The 19127-nt window shown below is 40.5% G+C and overlaps 1 protein-coding gene across 2 annotated transcripts in view; it reads right to left on the reverse strand.

The window, feature by feature from the left end:
- Positions 1-19127, reverse strand: part of LOC135514653 (fibroblast growth factor 12-like) — a 108722-nt gene that overhangs the window by 88495 nt on the left and 1100 nt on the right. The gene's annotated exons all lie outside the window — the stretch shown is intronic.

A 19127-nucleotide genomic window follows, 5' to 3' on the forward strand; every position in this document is an offset into this window, starting at 1 on the left:
AAACATATTGATACAACAGTAGCTAAGATGGGGAGAACTCAGTCCATAATAAAGCACTGCTCTGCCTTTTTAACAACACTATCAACAAGGCAGGTCATACAGGCTCTAGTTTTGTCGTACATGGACAACTACTCATTCGTGTGGTCAGGTGCCATAAAGAGGGACCTCAAAACAGGGCAGCACTGCTGGCCCTTAAATGTACAAAGAGCTAACATTAATAATATGCATGTAAATGTCTCAAGGCAGAGGAGAGATTGACTTCATCACTACTTGTTTTTGTAAGAAGTGTTGACATGCTGAATGCACCGGTGTCTGTTTTAAACTACTAGCACACAGCTCGGACACCTATGCATACCCCACAAGACATGCCACCCAAAGTCTCTTCACAATCCCCAAGTCAAGAGCAGACTATGGGAGGGTCACAGTGCTACATGGAACTCTATTCCACATCAGACAACTGATGCAAGAAGAATCACATTTAAAAAGCAGATAAAAATACACCTTATGGAACAGCAGGGACTGTGAAGAGACACACACAGGCACTCATACACATGAAAAAACAAAAACTCTACACACATACACATGCTGTGGTATTGTAAATATGTGATAGCGGAGTAGTGGCCTGAAGGAACACACTAAATGTATTGGGTAAAGAGTTATGAAATATCATGTAATATTTTTAATTGTATATAACTTCTTTAACATTGCTGGACCCCAGGAAGAGCTGATGTGGATCCTTAATAAATACAAATACCTAAGGCTGTCGTTTGGTCCAGACAATGCACGGAAAAATCTGCAAGATGCATATTGTCAATGTCCTTGTTCAGCTACGTCTCCGAGAAACATAGAATATTACAGTTCTTCAAGTCCCGTTGATAGGATAGTCTGAAGCGGAATTTGTCCAGTTTGTTTCGTAGTGAATGTACCTTCACCAATAGAATGGAGGGCAGAGGCATTTTATTTGCTCGCCAACAGTCTCGTCAGGATACCATCTCATCGGCATCTTGCGCCGCTGATTCCTCTTTCGAGTCCCAGTGATTAGGGTCTGGTCCAGAGTACGCATAACGTCCAGAGCTGCTGACACGTTGAAGTAGAAATGGTCATCCAAATGTAGGTTAGTGATCGCTGTTCTGATATCTAGAATCTGTTTTAGGTCATAGGAAAGTATGGCAGATTCATTATTTACAAAAAAAAGTTAAGATCACTGTAAAAAGAAAAAATAACATTGGTCAGGAGCCTGTAAAACGGCTGCTATCCATTGCAGCGGCAAACTTTATAGATAGTTATCATTATAATGATAACTATAAATCATAATTTGTCACCAGGAGTTGATTGTATAATACACTTCAATGTCCCAACAATGAATCATAGGTCAAGTGTAAATATTTATTTGCGTGTTTGTCATTGTCCAAAAGTCCTACTAACACTTCCAGGTGAAAATGATAAAGGAAAAAAACAACATTAAAAAAAACTGTGGGCTAATTACTTCAAACCCTATTGCTAAAATAGTTGACCGGGTTTGCATTGCAAATGAGGGCATAAACTGGGTCATGACGCCAGCAGAGTAAGTAGATCTTTATGTAGTAAAATAAAGGTTAAATAAAAATGAATAAAAGACCTACAACACCTACGGTAGACCTACAGTATATCTAAATAAAATCTTTAATCTCTGCTTGTGGGTCTCCTGATTTAAACCCTATCTAACTTGTTTGGCATCATCTGAAAACAATCCGTAACTCTGCCAAGCCTACAAGCAACGATGAACTGGTCAAGGCCATCAAGACGTTTGGGCTAGAGAAATTGCCGATACTACAATGCAACAAATAATTGATCATCTCAGCAAGGTTTTACCCGTGGTTGTGGAACTGGGTGGAAGTGCAACTAAAATGTAGTTTAAATAACCATCTGCAATTTGATTGTCTTTTTTCTAGTTATTTTATTAACAAAAACAAAGAAGCTGATGAAGAAATACTGTGCTGTTGCTTTGAGTTACAAATGTAACACTTTAGAGCACTTATGCATTGAATACATTACAAGCAGGGGATGATCACGCCTACAGTATGCAGGCTATAAAGAGTCTATTGTCCTGCTAATCAGGCTACACCTGCTACAGTACAGTTTTCAAAATACCACCAGCTGTTTACATGTAAAGAATCTTGTTTACATTCTTTGTTGTAACCACAATGTCACAAATAATTTGTATCTACCTTTCCAATTACTTTTAGAGTTTGGGATTTACAAATGTGTGCTTTTCATGTAATTTTTCGTTAAATGCAGTTCAGATTTAAGTATAACTTTTGACTGACGCCTTTAGTACAAGGTCTAATGCTTTAATATTTAATAATAATCTGCCCACCGAATTTGTATCTAAGAGGCATTTTTCATACCATTATTGGTTACATTGTTTTAGTTTGAATGTGCATACTGGCACTAAGAACAGTGGGAACGTTTCCGTAGTCAGCACCATTATTAGTGCAATGACTAATATTGTCCTGCTAATAACAGGGTTAATAATATATATGTGGGAATATCCAGGGGCTTTTATATAATTCTAAATTAATAATAATCACTTTGTTAAAAAATAACTATTTCGGAGATGATTTATTTTTCAAATAACGTAAAATGAACGAGAAAAAAAAGGCCAATCTTGAACATGGGGTGAGACATTGTTACTAATTTGTAAATAAAGCGAGTTTGTTATTTCTAATAATTTATTTAGGTTTTTAGAGGGAGAGAAACCAAAAACCTACAGTCATCTCATGGGTGTCCCAGTTGATGCCGGCATGGGTATTGAACTAGCATCTGTAGCAAAACAGCTTGCACTGCGCTGCGCCACTCAGGCGCTGTACACCATGACTGTTCGAGAATCAAGTTGATTGTGGAGGTCTGCACACGGTGAAATGTATAGTCATTTAGATTAAAAATATATTGATTTATCGATCTGTCATTAACGTGCCACGACAATGTAAGACAGGGATAAACGGGGGCTGTAATGAGAAAAGTTAATACAGGTAATAAGTAGTACAAACTGTCTATATATGGTCCCTTGTTTGTAAATCTACATTCTAACTGTGTTGGTGTGTGCTAAGTTGAGGGTCTTGAATTTGAGTGATAGTCTTCAGTGCTTCACATTGAGTCTGTCATTCTTCATTTGGGTTGTATAACATTGATAATATGGGTTTTGTTTTATCATGTTAACAGAATTCTAATGTTAAAGTGCATGGATACATATGGCTTTCTGGATGATACAGTACAATTGACCTGAGCATGTTTTAGTATTTTTATAACTATGTAAGTGGACTAGCAGTAGTGACTAACATGTTATGGGTTAGATACAATGATTCATTGTGCAAAATGTATTTCTAACAGGAGGAAAAATACATATGGGGCATGTGTTTGAGACAGAATGTTTGCCTAAGAGTGTGCCAAATGATAGGTGACCATTGTTGTACATTTATACCCCAGGGTGAGGGTAACTTGACTGTTGCAGTGGAGCATCTAAAAGAGCTCAGTGGTGATCTCGCAAATGAACACCAACCAGACAACGATTAGAATCCGTTTGGATGGTTTCAGTCATTGTGTGATGTTATGGGAGCTACAATATTTCATTGGTTTGATGTATGGCTTAGTTATCTTTTTGATTGCCTTGTGTGTGGTGATAAATGATGTACTGATGTTTAAATTAATGTTCCTTTCCCCAATCTGAGAATGAATCGCACTATGTGAAGGTAGGAAACTCAATGACAATGGAGGTCATTTACAAATGTAATGTACAAAGTGTAAGAAAGTCTTTCCCCTCATAGTCATACTTGTTTAATGAAAATTATTTTATTAAGCAATTTTCTATTAGGGTGAGATAGTCTCAAAAGGGAAATTTGTTGTGGGAAATTACACAATTAGTCATGCTATGCCGTGTTTTACTGCTTCTAGATTTTACTTTCACACATTAACAAGTCCAATACAGCAAATGAAAGAAACATCTTGTTCATCTACCCATCATGTCCGATTTATTTATTTAACATATGTTAGACCACCACCAAATCAACAAAAAAAGCAATTTTTTTCCCAGTCAAAGGTAGTCACAAAAGCAGGATTAGAGATAAAATTAATCACTAACCTTTTGAAAATCTTCATCAGATGACACTCATATGACATGTTACACAACACATTTATGTTTTGTTCGATAATATGCATATTTATATCCACAAATCTCGGTTGACATTGACGCCATGTTCAGAAATGCCTCCAAAATATCCGGAGGAATTATAGAAAGCTACGCCAGATAACAGAAATACTCATCATAAACTTTGACTAAAGATATATGTTCTACATATAATTAAAGATAGACTGGTTCTTAATGCAACCGCTGTGTCAGATTTCTTTTTAAAGTTACGAAAAAAGTCTACCATGCAATGATCTGAGACAGTGCTCAGACTTAAATATATTTCTCCGCCATGTTGGAGTCAACAGAAACACGAAATTACATCATAAATATCCCTTACCTTTGATGATCTTTCATCAGAATGCAGTGCAAGGAGTCCTAGTTCCACAATAAATCGTTGTTTTGTTCCATAATGTCCAATACTAGTGTCCAATTAGCTGCATTTGCTAGCACTTTCAGCTCACGTGCCCAAAAGCTGACACTGGTCCAGGAGAACTCGGACGAAAACTTCAAATAGATATATTCCAGGTTGAATAAACTGGTCAAACTAAGTAGAGAATCAATCTTCAGGATGTTATTTTCATATATATCCAATAACGTTCCAACCGGAGCATATGTTTTCATCTGCAGCCAAATGGAACGATGGTGACACCCACAGACAAATGCGCCACAGGGAAATGTCATTCTGTCGGGACAGTGACTATTTCCCCTCCCATTCGGTCAAAGTTCACACCAGAAGCTCCATTCCACGTTCTACTGAATGAGAACATCTAGTGGAAGGCGTAGGAAGTGCTACCAGATCCATATCTTATTTGGAAGTGAATAGGCGATGACTTGAAATTAGACATGTATTCAGAATTTCACTTCCTGTTTGGAAGATTGCATGCCCTATGAGTTCTGTTATACTCAGACATCATTCAAACAGTTTTAGAAACTTCAGAGTGTTTTTCTATCCTATAGTAATAATAATATGCATATATTAGCAATCTAGGACAGAGTAGGATGCAGTTCACAATGGGCACGCAATTCATCCAAAGTGAAAATACTGCCCCCTATCCCCAACAAGTTAACCTTTCTAGCGCAGGCGTTCCGCACGCGACCCACTTCGACAACATCTGATGAAATAGCAGAGCGCCACATTCTAAATACAGAAATAGTCATCATAAATATTCATGAAATTACAAGTTTTATACATTGGCTGAAAGATTAACTTCTTGTTAATCCAGCCGCTTTGTCAGATTTCAAAAAGGCTTTACTGCGAAAGCATACCATGCGATTATCTGAGGACAGCACCCCGCTTACAAAAGCATACAAAAAAAATTTCACGAAAGTCAGAAATAGCGATAAAATTAATAATTTACCTTTGAAGATCTTCATCTGGTTGCAGTCACAAGAGTCCCAGCTACACAATACGTTTTTTTTCTTTTTTCAATAAAGTTCCTCTTTATATCCCAAAACCTCAGTTTTGTTGGCACGTTTTGTTCAGTACTCCACTGGCTCAAAGGCGGTCAAAACATGCAGACGAATACATCCTGATAGTACCGGTAAAGTTCATCAAAACATGTTTATAATTAATCCTAAGGTTGTCAATTGTCTAAATAATCGATAATATTTAAACTGGTCAATAGCGTATTCAATAGAAAGGAAAAACAACGAAGGGCGGGCACTCGGTCACTCTCGCAAACCAGCACTGCATGATTCTACAGTCCACTGACAGAAAGGTCTCATTCTTCTTCATTGTTCAGAAAACAAGCCTGAAACAATGTCTAAAGACTCTTGACATCTAGTGGAAGCCATAGGAACTGCAATCTGGGTCCTAATCCATTAGATACTCTATAGGCATTCAATTGAAAACTACCCACATCAAAAAAAATCCCACTTCCTGGATGGATTTTCCTCAGGTTTTTGCCTGCCATATCAGTTATGTTATACTCACATTATTTTAACTTTAGAGTGTTTTCTATCCAAATCTACCAATTATATGCACATCCTAGTTTATGGGCCTGAGTAACAGGCAGTTTACTTTGGGCATGCTTCTCATCCAGATGTCAAAATACTGCCCCCAAGCCATAAGAAGTTTTAAAGGGAAGACTTATTTTATCAAATAATTTCTCTGTAATTATTATTACGTGATTAAACTAATCATGTAAATTTAATTAACTAGGAAGTTGGGGCACCAAGGACAATCTTCAGATTACAAAGTCATAATTTTCCTAATGTAACATCTGATCAATTAGTCTTCTAATTAATTCATTATTATTTACCTTGCGTCTTATTCCAAATGTTGTAAATAGTTGGTGATCTGCACAAACCCAGCCTTTACTATGAATCATCCATACACACCAATTGTCTTAATCATTTATTTACTAACTAACTAACCAATCACAGAAATGCATAAACAAACAAACAGTAGATATAGTTCCAAGGAAATGATGGGGGAGGTTCACTAGTGGGCTAAGCCGATATGACGGCTTGGTGGATAAAGGGAAGTGGGTGTGGACTGAGAAGGGCGCGAAAGACAAAAGAGTCACTACACAGTTGATAATTATATTAATTAAAATGCTAATCCTTTACACATGAACGCTCACTCATTCAGGAATAATTGCAATCAACATATATTTATGCTCAGTGTGTTGTCGTGATCTCTGTTGGAAAGTTCACCCAACGGTCTCTCTGCTTCCCTGGAGTCTTTCGTGGTTGGAATGGATACTTCAGAGTACCATTCAGAAATGTTCTCATAGCATAGATGTTTCGGTGGTTGTCGGTCTTCGCGTATCAGGTATTGAAGATTTGCTCTTATTCTGTCGGGATTGAGTTGAACCATTTCCACCCGTGTAGCCAATGGTCCACGTGGTATGGTTAGGAATTCAGCAACCATTACAACCTTAGCTTATACTGAGGATTTTGTTGTCTCTACTCAACCTTCGCCCCCTCAGCTGACCGAGGTACACGTGGTCTAAAAAAGTAGAAAAGGGCTGTCCCATGACGCCAGATCATGTCTGTGCTCACGGGGGCGTGTCAATGACTTGGTTAAACTTTAAAGGAATACAATTCTCTTTCATTAAAAGGGTTAACATCACCTTACATAATTTCACAAATAGTTTCATCTTTACTCATTCATTTTATACATTAATTAGATGCAAACCTAATAACGGAGGCACCTGTATAAAACAGAGTTATATTAATGTAGCTGTATTGTCTTTCATGAGGACACAAACATAAAACAAAACGGACCGGGTCGTTGCTGGCTTCTCCACCGACCGTTTACACCATCTCAAAAACATGGATATTGTTCAGTTCTCAAGTTCTGTGATGTAGAAGAAGTTACTTTGTTCTACTGGGAAACTCTCTCTCTCTCTATACTGCATGGCAATGAGGAGAGGGTCTCCTCCAGGAACTTACGACCTGAGATAACAGAACCTGGGTGTAGGAGGGAGGGAGGGGAAGCCACTTGCCATACCCAAAGAGGGTCATGTCATGACACTGTGCAGGTGTTGTTACACGTGGTTTGCCACTGTGAGGACAATCAGCTGTCCATCCTGTTTCCCTGTAGCGCTGTCTTAGGCGTCTCACAGTACGGACATTGCAATGTATTGCCCTGGCCACATCTGCAGTCCTCATGCCTACTTGCAGCATGCCTAAGGCACTCTCGTGCAGATGAGTAGGGACCCTGGGCATCCTTATTTTGGTGTTTTTCAGTTGAAGTCAGTAGAAAGGCCTCTTCAGTGTCCTACATTTTTTATAACTGTGACCTTAATTGCCCACCGTCTGTAAGCTGTTGTTGTCTTAATGACCGTTCCACAGGTGCATGTTCATTAATTGTTTATGGTTTATATGTACAAGCATGGTGTCACGACTGCTGCCGAAGTCGTTGCCTCTCCTTGTTCGGGCGGTGCTCGGCGTTCGACGTCACCGGTCTTCTAGCCATCATTGATCCTTTTTTCATTTTCCATTGGTTTTGTCTTGTCTTCAATCCCATTCATTACCTGTTGTGTATTTAACCCTCTGTTTCCCCTCATGTCTTTGTCAGAGATTGTTTTATTGTCAGTATAGTGTGATTGTTGCATAGGTGCGCGTCGGGTCCTCGTACCCATGTTTGGTTTGTTTGTTCATTTATTGTTATGGAGCATACTCGTGGAACTTTATTAAAAGACTCCATTTTACACTCAGTTTGACTCTCCTGCGCCTGACTTCCCTGCCACCTATTGCACCTATGCATGACACATGGGAAACAGTGTTTAAACCCTTTACAATTAAGATCTGTGAAGTTAATTCGTAAAAAATCCAAATATCTTTGAAAGACATGGTCCTTTTTTAAGAGTTTATGAAGAGTTTCTTTCCATACACTGTATACAAAACATTAAGGACCCCTCTTTCCATGACATAGACTGACCAGGTGAATCCAGGTGAAAGTTTGACATCAATAAGAGATTCTCTTGTTAAATTCACTTCAATCAGTGTAGATGAAGGGGAGGAGACGGGTTAAATAATGATTTTTAAGCCTTGAGACAATTGAGACATGGATTGTGTATGTGTGCCATTCAGTGTGAATGGGCAAGAAAAAATATTGAAGTGCTTTTAAATGGGTATGGTAGTAGGTGCCAGGCGTTTATGTCAAGATCTGCAATGCTGTTGGGTTTTTCACACTCAACAGTTTCCTGTGTGTATCATGAATGGTCCAACACCGGAAGGACATCCAGCCAACTTGACACAACTGTGGGAAGCATTGGAGCCATTCTTGTCGAATACTTTTGACACCTTGTAGAGTCCATGCCCGGATGAATTGAGGCTATTCTGAGGAGGGGGAGGGCAATTCAATATTAGGCAGGTGTTCTTAATGTGTTACACTTACATTACCAGTTTTACATTTTACATTGTAAAAAAATAGTGAAGACATCAAAACTATGAAAGAACACATGGAATCATGTAGTAAACAAAAGTGTTAAATCAAAGTGTATGTTACATTTGAGATTCTTCAAAGTAGCCACCCTTTGCCTTGCTGACAGCTTTGCAGATTTTGGAATGCATTTTAATTAACAGGTGTGACTTGTTAATTTGTGTAATTTCTTTCCTTCTTAATGCGTTTGAGCAAATTAGCTGTGTTGCGACAAGGTAGGGGTGGTAATACAGAAGATAGCTGTCACGCCCTGGTCGAAATATATTGTGTTTGTCTGCATTTATTTGGTCAGGCCAGGGTGTAACATGGGTTTTTTGTGGTGTGTTTTGTCTTGGGGGTGTCTAGCATAGTCTATGGCTGCCTGAGGCGGTTCTCAATCAGAGGCAGGTGATTATCGTTGTCTCTGATTGGGAACCATATTTAGGCAGCCATATTCTTTGAGTGTTTCGTGGGTGATTGTTCCGGTCTCTGTGTTTGTTGTCACCAGATAGGCTGTATAGGTTTTCACGTTCCGTTTGTTGTTTTTGTATAGTTCGTTTTTTCATTCGTCATTAAACATGTCTCAAAAATAGCACGCTGCATTTTGGTCCGCTTCTCCTTCACCAGACGAAAGCCGTTACAATAGCCCTATTTGGTAAAAGACCAAGTCCATATTGTGGCAAGAACAGCTCAAATAAGCAAAGAGAAATGACAGTCCATCATGACTTTAAGACATTAAGGTCAGTCAATCCTGGAAATTTTAAGAACGTTGAAAGTTTCTTCAAGTTCAGTCGCAAAAAAACATCAAGCGCTATGATGAAACTGGCTCTAATGAGGACCGTCACAGGGAAAGGAAGACCCAGAGTTACCTCTGCTCAACAGCATATGTTCATTAGAGTTACCAGCCTCAGAAATTGCAGACAAATGCTTCACAAGATTTCCCTTCCCCAGATCTGTGCCTCGACACTGTCATAGAAATTCTAATCAAGAGGCTGGACTGAGGGCTTGTAGGCAACAACGTCGCCTATGGACACAAACCCACCTTCGCTGGACCAGACAGGACTGGCAAAAATTGCTCTTCAATGACGAGTGGCATGTTTTTCTCACCAGGGGTGATGGTCGTATTCGCGTTTATCGTCGAAGGAATGAGCGTTACACAGAGGCTCTGAAGCGGGATCAATTTGGAGGTGGAGGGTCCGTCATGGTCTGGAAGGGTGGGTCACAGCATAATTGTTGTCATTGCAGGCAATCTCAACGCTGTGCGTTACAGGGAAGACATCCTCCTCCCTCATGTGGTACCCTTCCTGCAAGCTCATTCTGACATGACACTCCAGCATGACAATGTCACCAGCCATACTGCTCGTTCTGTGCGTGATTTCCGGCAAGACAGGAATCAGTATTCTGCCATGGCCAGCGAAAAGCCCGGATCTCAATCCCATTGAGCACGTCTAGGACCTGTTGGATTGGAGGGTGAGGGCTAGGGACATTCCCCCCAGAAATGTCCGGGAACTTGCAGGTGCCTTGGTGGAAAAGTGGGGTAATCTCTCACAGAAAGAACTGTCAAATCTGGAGCAGTCGATGAGGAGAAGATGCACTGCAGTACTTAATGCAGCTGGTGGCCACACCAGATACTGACTGTTACTTTTGATTTTGACTCACCCTTTGTTCAGGGACACATTATTCAATATCTGTTAGTCACATGTCTGTTGTTGAATATTGTTGTGTTCATACAAATTTTTACACATGTTAATTCAGTTTGCTGAAAATAAACACTTTTGACAGAGAGAGAGAGCGAGAGAGAGCGAGAGAGAGCGAGAGAGAGCGAGAGAGAGCGAGAGAGAGCGAGAGAGAGCGAGAGAGAGCGAGAGAGAGTGCTTTACAAGAGCGAGAGAGAGTGCTTTACGAGAGCGAGAGAGAGAGCTTTAGAAGAGCGAGAGAGAGCTTTACAAGAGCGAGAGAGAGCGAGAGCGAGAGAGAGCGAGAGCGAGAGCGAGAGAGAGAGAGAGAGCGAGAGAGTGCTTTAGCGAGAGCGAGAGAGAGTGCTTTACGAGAGCGAGAGAGAGCGAGAGAGAGCGAGAGAGAGCTTAGAGAGAGCGAGTGCTTTACGAGAGCGAGAGAGAGCGAGAGAGAGCGAGAGAGAGCGAGAGAGAGCGAGAGAGAGCGACAAGAGCGAGAGAGAGCTTTACAGAGAGCGAGAGAGAGCTTTAGAAGAGCGAGAGAGAGTGCTTTACGAGAGAGCGAGAGAGAGAGCGAGAGAGAGAGCGAGAGAGAGAGCGAGAGAGAGAGCGAGAGAGAGTGCTTTACGAGAGTGAGAGAGAGTGCTTTACAAGAGTGAGAGAGAGTGCTTTACAAGAGTGAGAGAGAGTGCTTTACGAGAGTGAGAGAGAGTGCTTTACGAGAGCGAGAGAGAGTGCTTTACGAGAGCGAGAGAGAGTGCTTTACGAGAGTGAGAGAGAGTGCTTTACAAGAGTGAGAGAGAGTGCTTTACGAGAGTGAGAGAGAGTGCTTTACGAGAGTGAGAGAGTGTGTTTGTGGTATGGTCTATGGAAGAATTCAACATTCACCCTCTGTTCTGTGGCCAAGGATTGAAAGCGTCACCCAGTCTGAGGTGTCTCAGAAGCAAGCATGACAAGATGGGCTTTGCCCATCATCCACTCCAATCTGTCTACCTCTTTGTGGGCCTATTGTGAAGATATGGATGGCTCTAATACGCTAGTCATATTCTATCAATGTTTTCCTAAATGTGCATGCAGATTTTTTTTATTGTGAAGAAAGTATGAATAACAGACCTGGGGCTCTATTTTAGCAAATTTAATCTGAAATCTAAGTGCAAGCGGTAGCCCTATAGGTTCAGTGATGTGTCCGAAATATTTTAGCTATTTTCACAATCACAATTATTGGCGCACTTGCTGGCAATGGTGCGAAACGGCCGGGTTTTGATGAATAAACAAGTTGTGGGTGTGTCGAGGCTTGGCCTCTCACTGGCCAATCAGAACTTGCGGATTGGCGAAATATGTGATAGCTTAAGGTTATGTATTTAAGGTCTTTTATGTATCTCCTCTGGAATCAACTCCAATGTTCGTCCGTTATACAGTGCCTTTGGAAGGTATTCAGACCTCTTGATTCATTCAACATTTTGTAACATGACAGACCTTATTCTAAAATGTTTTAAATTTAAAAATCCTCAGCAATCTACACACAATACCTCATAATGACAAAGCAAAAACAGGTTTAGAAATGTTTGCTAATTTATTACAAATAAAAACCAGAAATACATTATTTACCTAAGTATTCAGAACCTGAGACTTGATTTTGAGCTCAAGTGCACCCTGTTTCCATTAATAATCCTTGAGATGTTTGGAGTCCACCTGTGGTAAATTCAATTGATATGACATGATTTGGAAAGGCATACACCTGTCTATATAAGTACTCACAGTTGACTGTGCATGTCAAAGGAAAAAACAAGCCATGAGGTCGAAGGATTTTTTGAGGGGGCATTATGGCCACGCAAAGGGAATGAAATTTGAGGCATTATCAAGTGCTTGTCAAATTCTGAATGAGACTGATAAAGTATGTACAGCCTGCTCAAAAAAACAAAGCAGAGCTTTTCAAATCATCATTAGTCACATCATGCAGCCTTAGAATGTATTTAAAATCACAACATATAGCCCAACACTTGTATCACAACTAAAGTTACATAAATAACTCAATTAGCCTACCTGGTGAAATAAAGGTGAAATAAAATAAAACATAGGAGTACCTGTTTGTCAACCGCTCAACACAGAATAGCTTAATGTGCACACTCACTCAAATCATTGAGAAAATATCCTTTCTATTTTATTCAGCCATGTTTAATTGTATTCTTCATACTATAAAATATTAAATAATGCCACGGAATTATCAGCAAATTTAGTCTGCTAATTGAACTATTTCAACACAGCCATACGGCATTGGCCAAACTCAGAGTATGCTATTCTGTTCTTCTGAAACAGACTACATTTTCTTCAAATCATGTTTCTTTAGACGTGTATAAAATAATGGATTTTTATTGTGATGGATTTATTAGACTTTTTAAAATGTAGATGTTCCAAAGGTCTGCATCAATGGCTCGTAGGTTATGCGTGGAAACTAGGAGATACTAAATGTGTTTATGTTAATTAACGGTCAATTACAGTGAGACCAGCAGTTATTTGCTTGACAATCACGGTTGACAAAATGTTATGATCACAACATAAATAACCAACTGCGTTACCTCTAAAAACCAGCTTCTGGTTGGTCTTAAATATGAAATTAGCACTCTGGATCATCTTAAGGTCAAACCTCAAATATTTCCACCCCGCCCATCTGTGCACAAGTGAGCTGATATAAGACAGGTAAATTGCAGAACGTTAGGGCTGGAAAACGCCATTGCGCCAGTTTTTACAATACGAAATTGCAAACTAACGTGTGTTTGACACTAGCGCCTCTAACGCCAACCAAAAATAGAGCCCCTGGTCTCCAACAGTATCTTTAAAATACTTAAGTTTTGCATGATTGAGCTTTTACTCATACTATGTAAACCCAGGCCTGATGAATAATGAAGTGTCCCTCCCAAGACAGGGTGGTAGAGGAGTTGAGGGAAAGGGAAAAAAACATAACGTTGGTCTAATATTCAGCTGAAAATCTTTGACAAAGCAGCCACAACACTACTCTGCTTTGGGGGCCTGGGGACTTCCCACCTTTGGCAACCAAGTTTGTTTGGATTTTTTCTCCACTACATCTGGGCAATGTAACAGACAGACATTGATTGTGTAACCCAGCACCTTGTTTGACAGCCAGCTGGTGGAGAGAGAGAGAGAGAGGGCGAGAGGGAAACCCTTTTGGCCCATCATCAGGGCCTCAAGTTACACTCTCAGCAGCAGAGGAGACCCTAAACACCCTCTCACAGACAGGGCTTGCCCCTATGTAAAACAGTAGGTGAGGGAGGGAGAGGTACTGTTGTGTGGTGGGTCTGGGTACTGTGACAACAAAACTAACCATTTCTGTTGTCTCTGTGTAATGGATCAATATCGATTTGATTTTTGTACGGAATTGTATTGATACGGCCTCAATGAAAATGATGTATGTGTCTGGAAGTTCTGAATTCTGATTTTTTTTGTTATTGTTTGTGATGCTGACCTGAAACAAATTAATTGAGTGGACTTTATAGGTAGTTTTCCCAGACACATATTAAGCCTAATCCTGGACCAAGAAGCACTTTCAATAGATTCTCCATTGAGCTTTGGCTTAGTTTCATAACACACCTAGGAACTGACTGACTTGACATACCAACCTAGTCTCAAAGCATTTCGTATTAATCTGTGCGTAAATCCAAGAGGCTCCATTTAGTATGATATGTTGTGTTTCATATGGTATCTATTAATTTGTGAATGTTTGATCACCCATTTCGTATGATATGTTATGAATCACAATATGCATAATATGTTTCAAAATTGCAAAACATACATTATGTTACGAATTTACAAAACGTATGATATGTTATGAATTCTAGCTAGGTGGCTAAGTGGCTAACAGTTAACTAACTGTCTAACGTTATCTAGGCTAGGGGTTAGGGGTTAAGGTTACGTTTAGGAGTTAGGTCAAAGGGTTAAGGTTTGCGTTAGGGGAAGGGTTAAGCAAATAGTCCAGTTAGCCAATGTGCGGGGACACCGGGTTAATTGAGGTAATATGTACATGAATGTATAGTTAAAGTGACTATGCGCAGATGAAAAACAGAGGAGTAAAAGCTGTTGAGAAGCCTTTTGGTCCTAGACTTGGCTCTCCGGTACCGCTTGCCATGCGGTAGCAGAGAGAACAGTCTATGACTGGGGTGGCTGGGGTCTTTGACCATTTTTATGGCCTTCCTCTGACACCACCTGGTATAGAGGTCCTGGATGGCAGGCAGCTTAGCCCCAGTGATGTACTGGGCCGTACGCACTACCCTCTGTCGTGCCTTGCGGTCGGAGGCTGAGCAATTGGCGTACCAGGCGGTGATGCAACCAGTCAGGATGTTCTTGATGTTGCAGCTGTAGAAACTTTTGAGGATCTCAGGACCCATGCCAAATCTTTTCAGTCTCCTGAGGGGTAATAGGTTTTGATGTGCCCTCTTCACAACTGTCTTGGTGTGTTTGGACCATTCTAGTTTGTTGGTGATGTGGACACCAAGGAAATTGAAGCTCTCAACCTGCTCCACTACAGCCCTGTCGGTGAGAATGGGGGTGTGCTCGGTCCTCCTTTTCCTGTCGTCCACAATTATCTCCTTTGTCTTGATTACGGGAAAGGTTGTTATTCTAGCACCAACCGGCCAGGTTTCAATCTTTACTAACGACATGCCACTAGCCTTGAGTAAAGCCAGTGTGTCTATCTATGCGGATGACAAACACTATACACGTCAGCTAGTACAGCAACTGAAATGACTGCAACACTTAACAAAAAGCTGCAGTTAGTTTAAGAATGGGTAGCAAGGAATAAGTTAGTCCTAAATATTTCCAAACCTAATAGCATTATATTTGGGACAAATCATTCACTAAAACCTAAACCTCGACTAAATATTGTAATGAATAATGTGGAAATTTAGCAAGTTGAGGTGACTAAACTGCCTGGAGTAACTCTGGATTTGAAACTGCCATGGTTAAAACATATTGATACAACAGTAGCTACGATGGGGAGAAGTATGTTCATAATAAAGCGTTGCTCTGCCTTCTTAATTAACAACACCATCAACAAGGCAGGTCCTACAGGTCTTAGTTTTGTCGCTTCTAGACTACTGTTCAGTAATGTGGTCCGGTGCCACAAAGAGGGACTTAGGAAGATTGCAGTTGGCTCACTGCTGGCCCTTAAAAGTACACAGAGAGCTAACCTTAATGACATGCATGTCAATCTCTCATGGCTCAAAGTGGAAGAGAGATTGACTTCCTCCCTACTTGTTTTTGTAAGAGGTGTTGACAAGCTGAATGTACGGAGCTGTCTGTTTAAAATACTTACACACAAACACACCTGAAATTGCCCTTGCCTCGTCTATATTCAAGTTATTTTTGAAAAGCTGTGTACAGAAGCATTTAGCATTTAGCACATATTATAATGCAATCAAGTACTGACAAAGTCATAGCCAAGGTTTTCCAATTTAATCACAATATGAAATTCAATTAAAAAAAGAGAATGGTGCAGTTCCTTGTCTGAAATGGCAGGTAGTTCGTGTTTAAGACTTTTGGGCAAGTAACCAAAAGGTCACTGGTTCAAATCCCTGTGCTGACGAGGTGACAAATCTGTCAATATGCCCTTGAGCAAGGCACTTATCCAGAGTAACTTACAGGAGCAATTAGGGTTAAGAGCATCTGGTAAATGATTAAAACATTTCTAAAATGGAACAGCATGTTAGAAAGGGTTTAATTCACCACGTGTCCATGTATGCTTCCTAAAATAGTACTCTATTAGGTATATACTGCACTACCAATGGGCCTTGTCAAAGGTAGTGTGCTAGTTCCATAGGGAATATGGTGCCATTTCAAATCACATTTTATGTCACATGCACCAAATAGAACATCTGTGAAATGCTTACTTACTACAAGCCCTTAACCAACAATGCAGTTTTACGTTTTGCAGCCTTTCAAAGCATTTCATGACTACAGACGTGAGTGCTATAGGTCGGTAGTCATTTAGGCAGGTTACCTTAGTGTTCTTGGGCACAGGGACTATGGTGGTCTGCTTGAAACATGTTGGTATTACAGACTCAGACAGGGAGAGTTTGAAAATGTCAGTGAAGACACTTGCCAGTTGGTCAGCGCATGCTTGTGTAATACCCTTGGTAGAACCAAGTATTGAGTTTATTTGTTATAATTAATTCGGAATATTTAAGTGAATAGGTTGGTTTACTTTTAAAGTTTAAGTTTTGACCAATAAGGTCGCTAGTTAAGCTGTGGCCAATGGGAGTTGACCTGGTTAACGGAAGGCCTGGGAAAAAAAGAGAGGGAGAGAGACATTGAGAAAAGGATGGACATTACATTATGACTGTTGGTGAAGAAAAATTATTAGTGTCACGCCCCCTGGTGGTCATCTGGTGCCTGCTTGACCTGCAGCCATTCCCACAGTACACTCTATTTTATTTTTATTTTACCTTTATTTAACCAGGCAAGTCAGTTAAGAACAAATTCTTATTTTCAATGATGACCTAGGAACAGGAACAGTGGGTTAACTGCCTGTTCAGGGGCAGAACGACAGATTTATACCTTGTCAGCTCGGGGGATTGAACTTGCAACCTTCCGGTTACTAGTCCAACGCTCTAACCACTAGGCTACCCTGTAGTCTCTCACTCCCCTTCCTTTTCTGTTTGTGTGCGATTGTGTGGTTGGAGACAGGTGTACTGGAGTCAGAGCAAATCCCTACCAGCTGCACTTCGTTCCATTATCAAGACCTCTACAAATACTCAGTTCTGCCAGAATGTAGTCTCTGCTCATTTTGCTGCCCTGACTCCGGCTCCACATCTTACCACCCTGCTACCCTGTTCTGGACTCACCACACCACCATTCCCTTGGATTCCCCTCCGGACCGGTTTACACTGTCCCAACCCTGCACACTCCAACTTCAGCCTCCATATCTGGTTTCCTACAACTCATCCAAGCTTCACCGGATCTGCACTCCATATCTCCCGGTGTTACAATAACAGCCTGTTATCTGTTCATTCATCTCGGTTTCCTCGTCTGAGTCTGCTCTTGGGTTCCCTGTGCTGCTCCGCGTAACAAGACAAAAATAGAACAAAACCCAAACATACCGAGTTTTGAAGGGAAATACCAATTTTATTTTATGAGTTATTATAATTTTGTTAAAGACTTAGTAAAGACTGAAGCTACCGTCTCATCGAGGAGGTATTTGACAGCCTCGAGTTTAGCCTAGCATCGTGTGACACCAAGAGAGAATTGCTTGGGGAAGATAAACGAGTTCATGTTTCCATGGGATATTGGTTACTGCTAAGGAGTACTGTCTGCATTGATAGCTGTGCTTGCTGTGGATCTTGAGGAAACCTGCACGGAACAGCTATACTTCACTGAGGAAATATCTACAAGTAGTGAGTAACCACAATGGTGGGGTACTTCTGGACTTTGTGTCGTCATTTTTTTTTTAGCTCCAACGCGCGCCAACGGATTAAGCCAGATTTAACTAATTTGGACATGGGTTGTGCATGACTCATTGGGGTTTATTATTTGTATTTATTTTGATGTAGTACATTGAAAATGTAATAAAACAAAACTTAAACCTTATGTTTGTTGAATTGGTGGAGTCATTTACTGTTTCAATTTCATTTAATGCATGGGAAAAAATATCCTTATACAATATCAAAAATCTATAATCATTCTATCTGAAGTTAACCCCCTAGTTGTCATCATCCTAGATGGTTTACAATAGGGATTCTTATCGGAGATGTCCTTCTCACCTAATATCCCATGCGGCTGAGATATTCTGCGTAAGGTAATATCGTGAGGGTTACACTCGGAGTACACGTTCTGGTAATCCGTCTGCCTCAGCGGCCTTGTGAATGCTGACCTGTTTAAAAGGTCTTACTCACATCGGCTGCGGAGAGCGAGATCACACAGTCGTTCGGAACAGCTGATGCTCTCATGAATGTTTCACTGTTACTTGCCTCGAAGCAAGCATAGAAGTTAATTAGCTCATATGTTAGGCTCATGTCACTGGGCATCTCACTGGGCATCTCTCGGCTGTGCTTCCATTTGTAGTCTGTAATGGTTTGCAAGCCATTACAATTGGCCTGTCTTTTATAATCAGTTTAAATTTGGTTCAGTCAAAGAATGCCTAAACCAGCCTGATTTTCATCTACCTATTAAATACATGTGCTACACGGGCCATGGCACATGTTATCTGTCAATAGCCAATTCATGATGTTGTCTATTTGTGTGTGTGTGTGTGTGACCGATGCCCCATACACATAGAAGGTTACCTGAAAATTCTAATGGGACACCTCTGGATAGATATTATATATATGTTGATACTAATATATATGCGTCAAAGTAGGCTAGAACACAGGCTGCTACATGTGTAAAGATAATGCGTGTGGGCATT

This window comes from Oncorhynchus masou, chromosome 26, assembly GCF_036934945.1.
Source record: "Oncorhynchus masou masou isolate Uvic2021 chromosome 26, UVic_Omas_1.1, whole genome shotgun sequence".
Classification (NCBI taxonomy): Eukaryota; Metazoa; Chordata; class Actinopteri; order Salmoniformes; family Salmonidae; genus Oncorhynchus; species Oncorhynchus masou.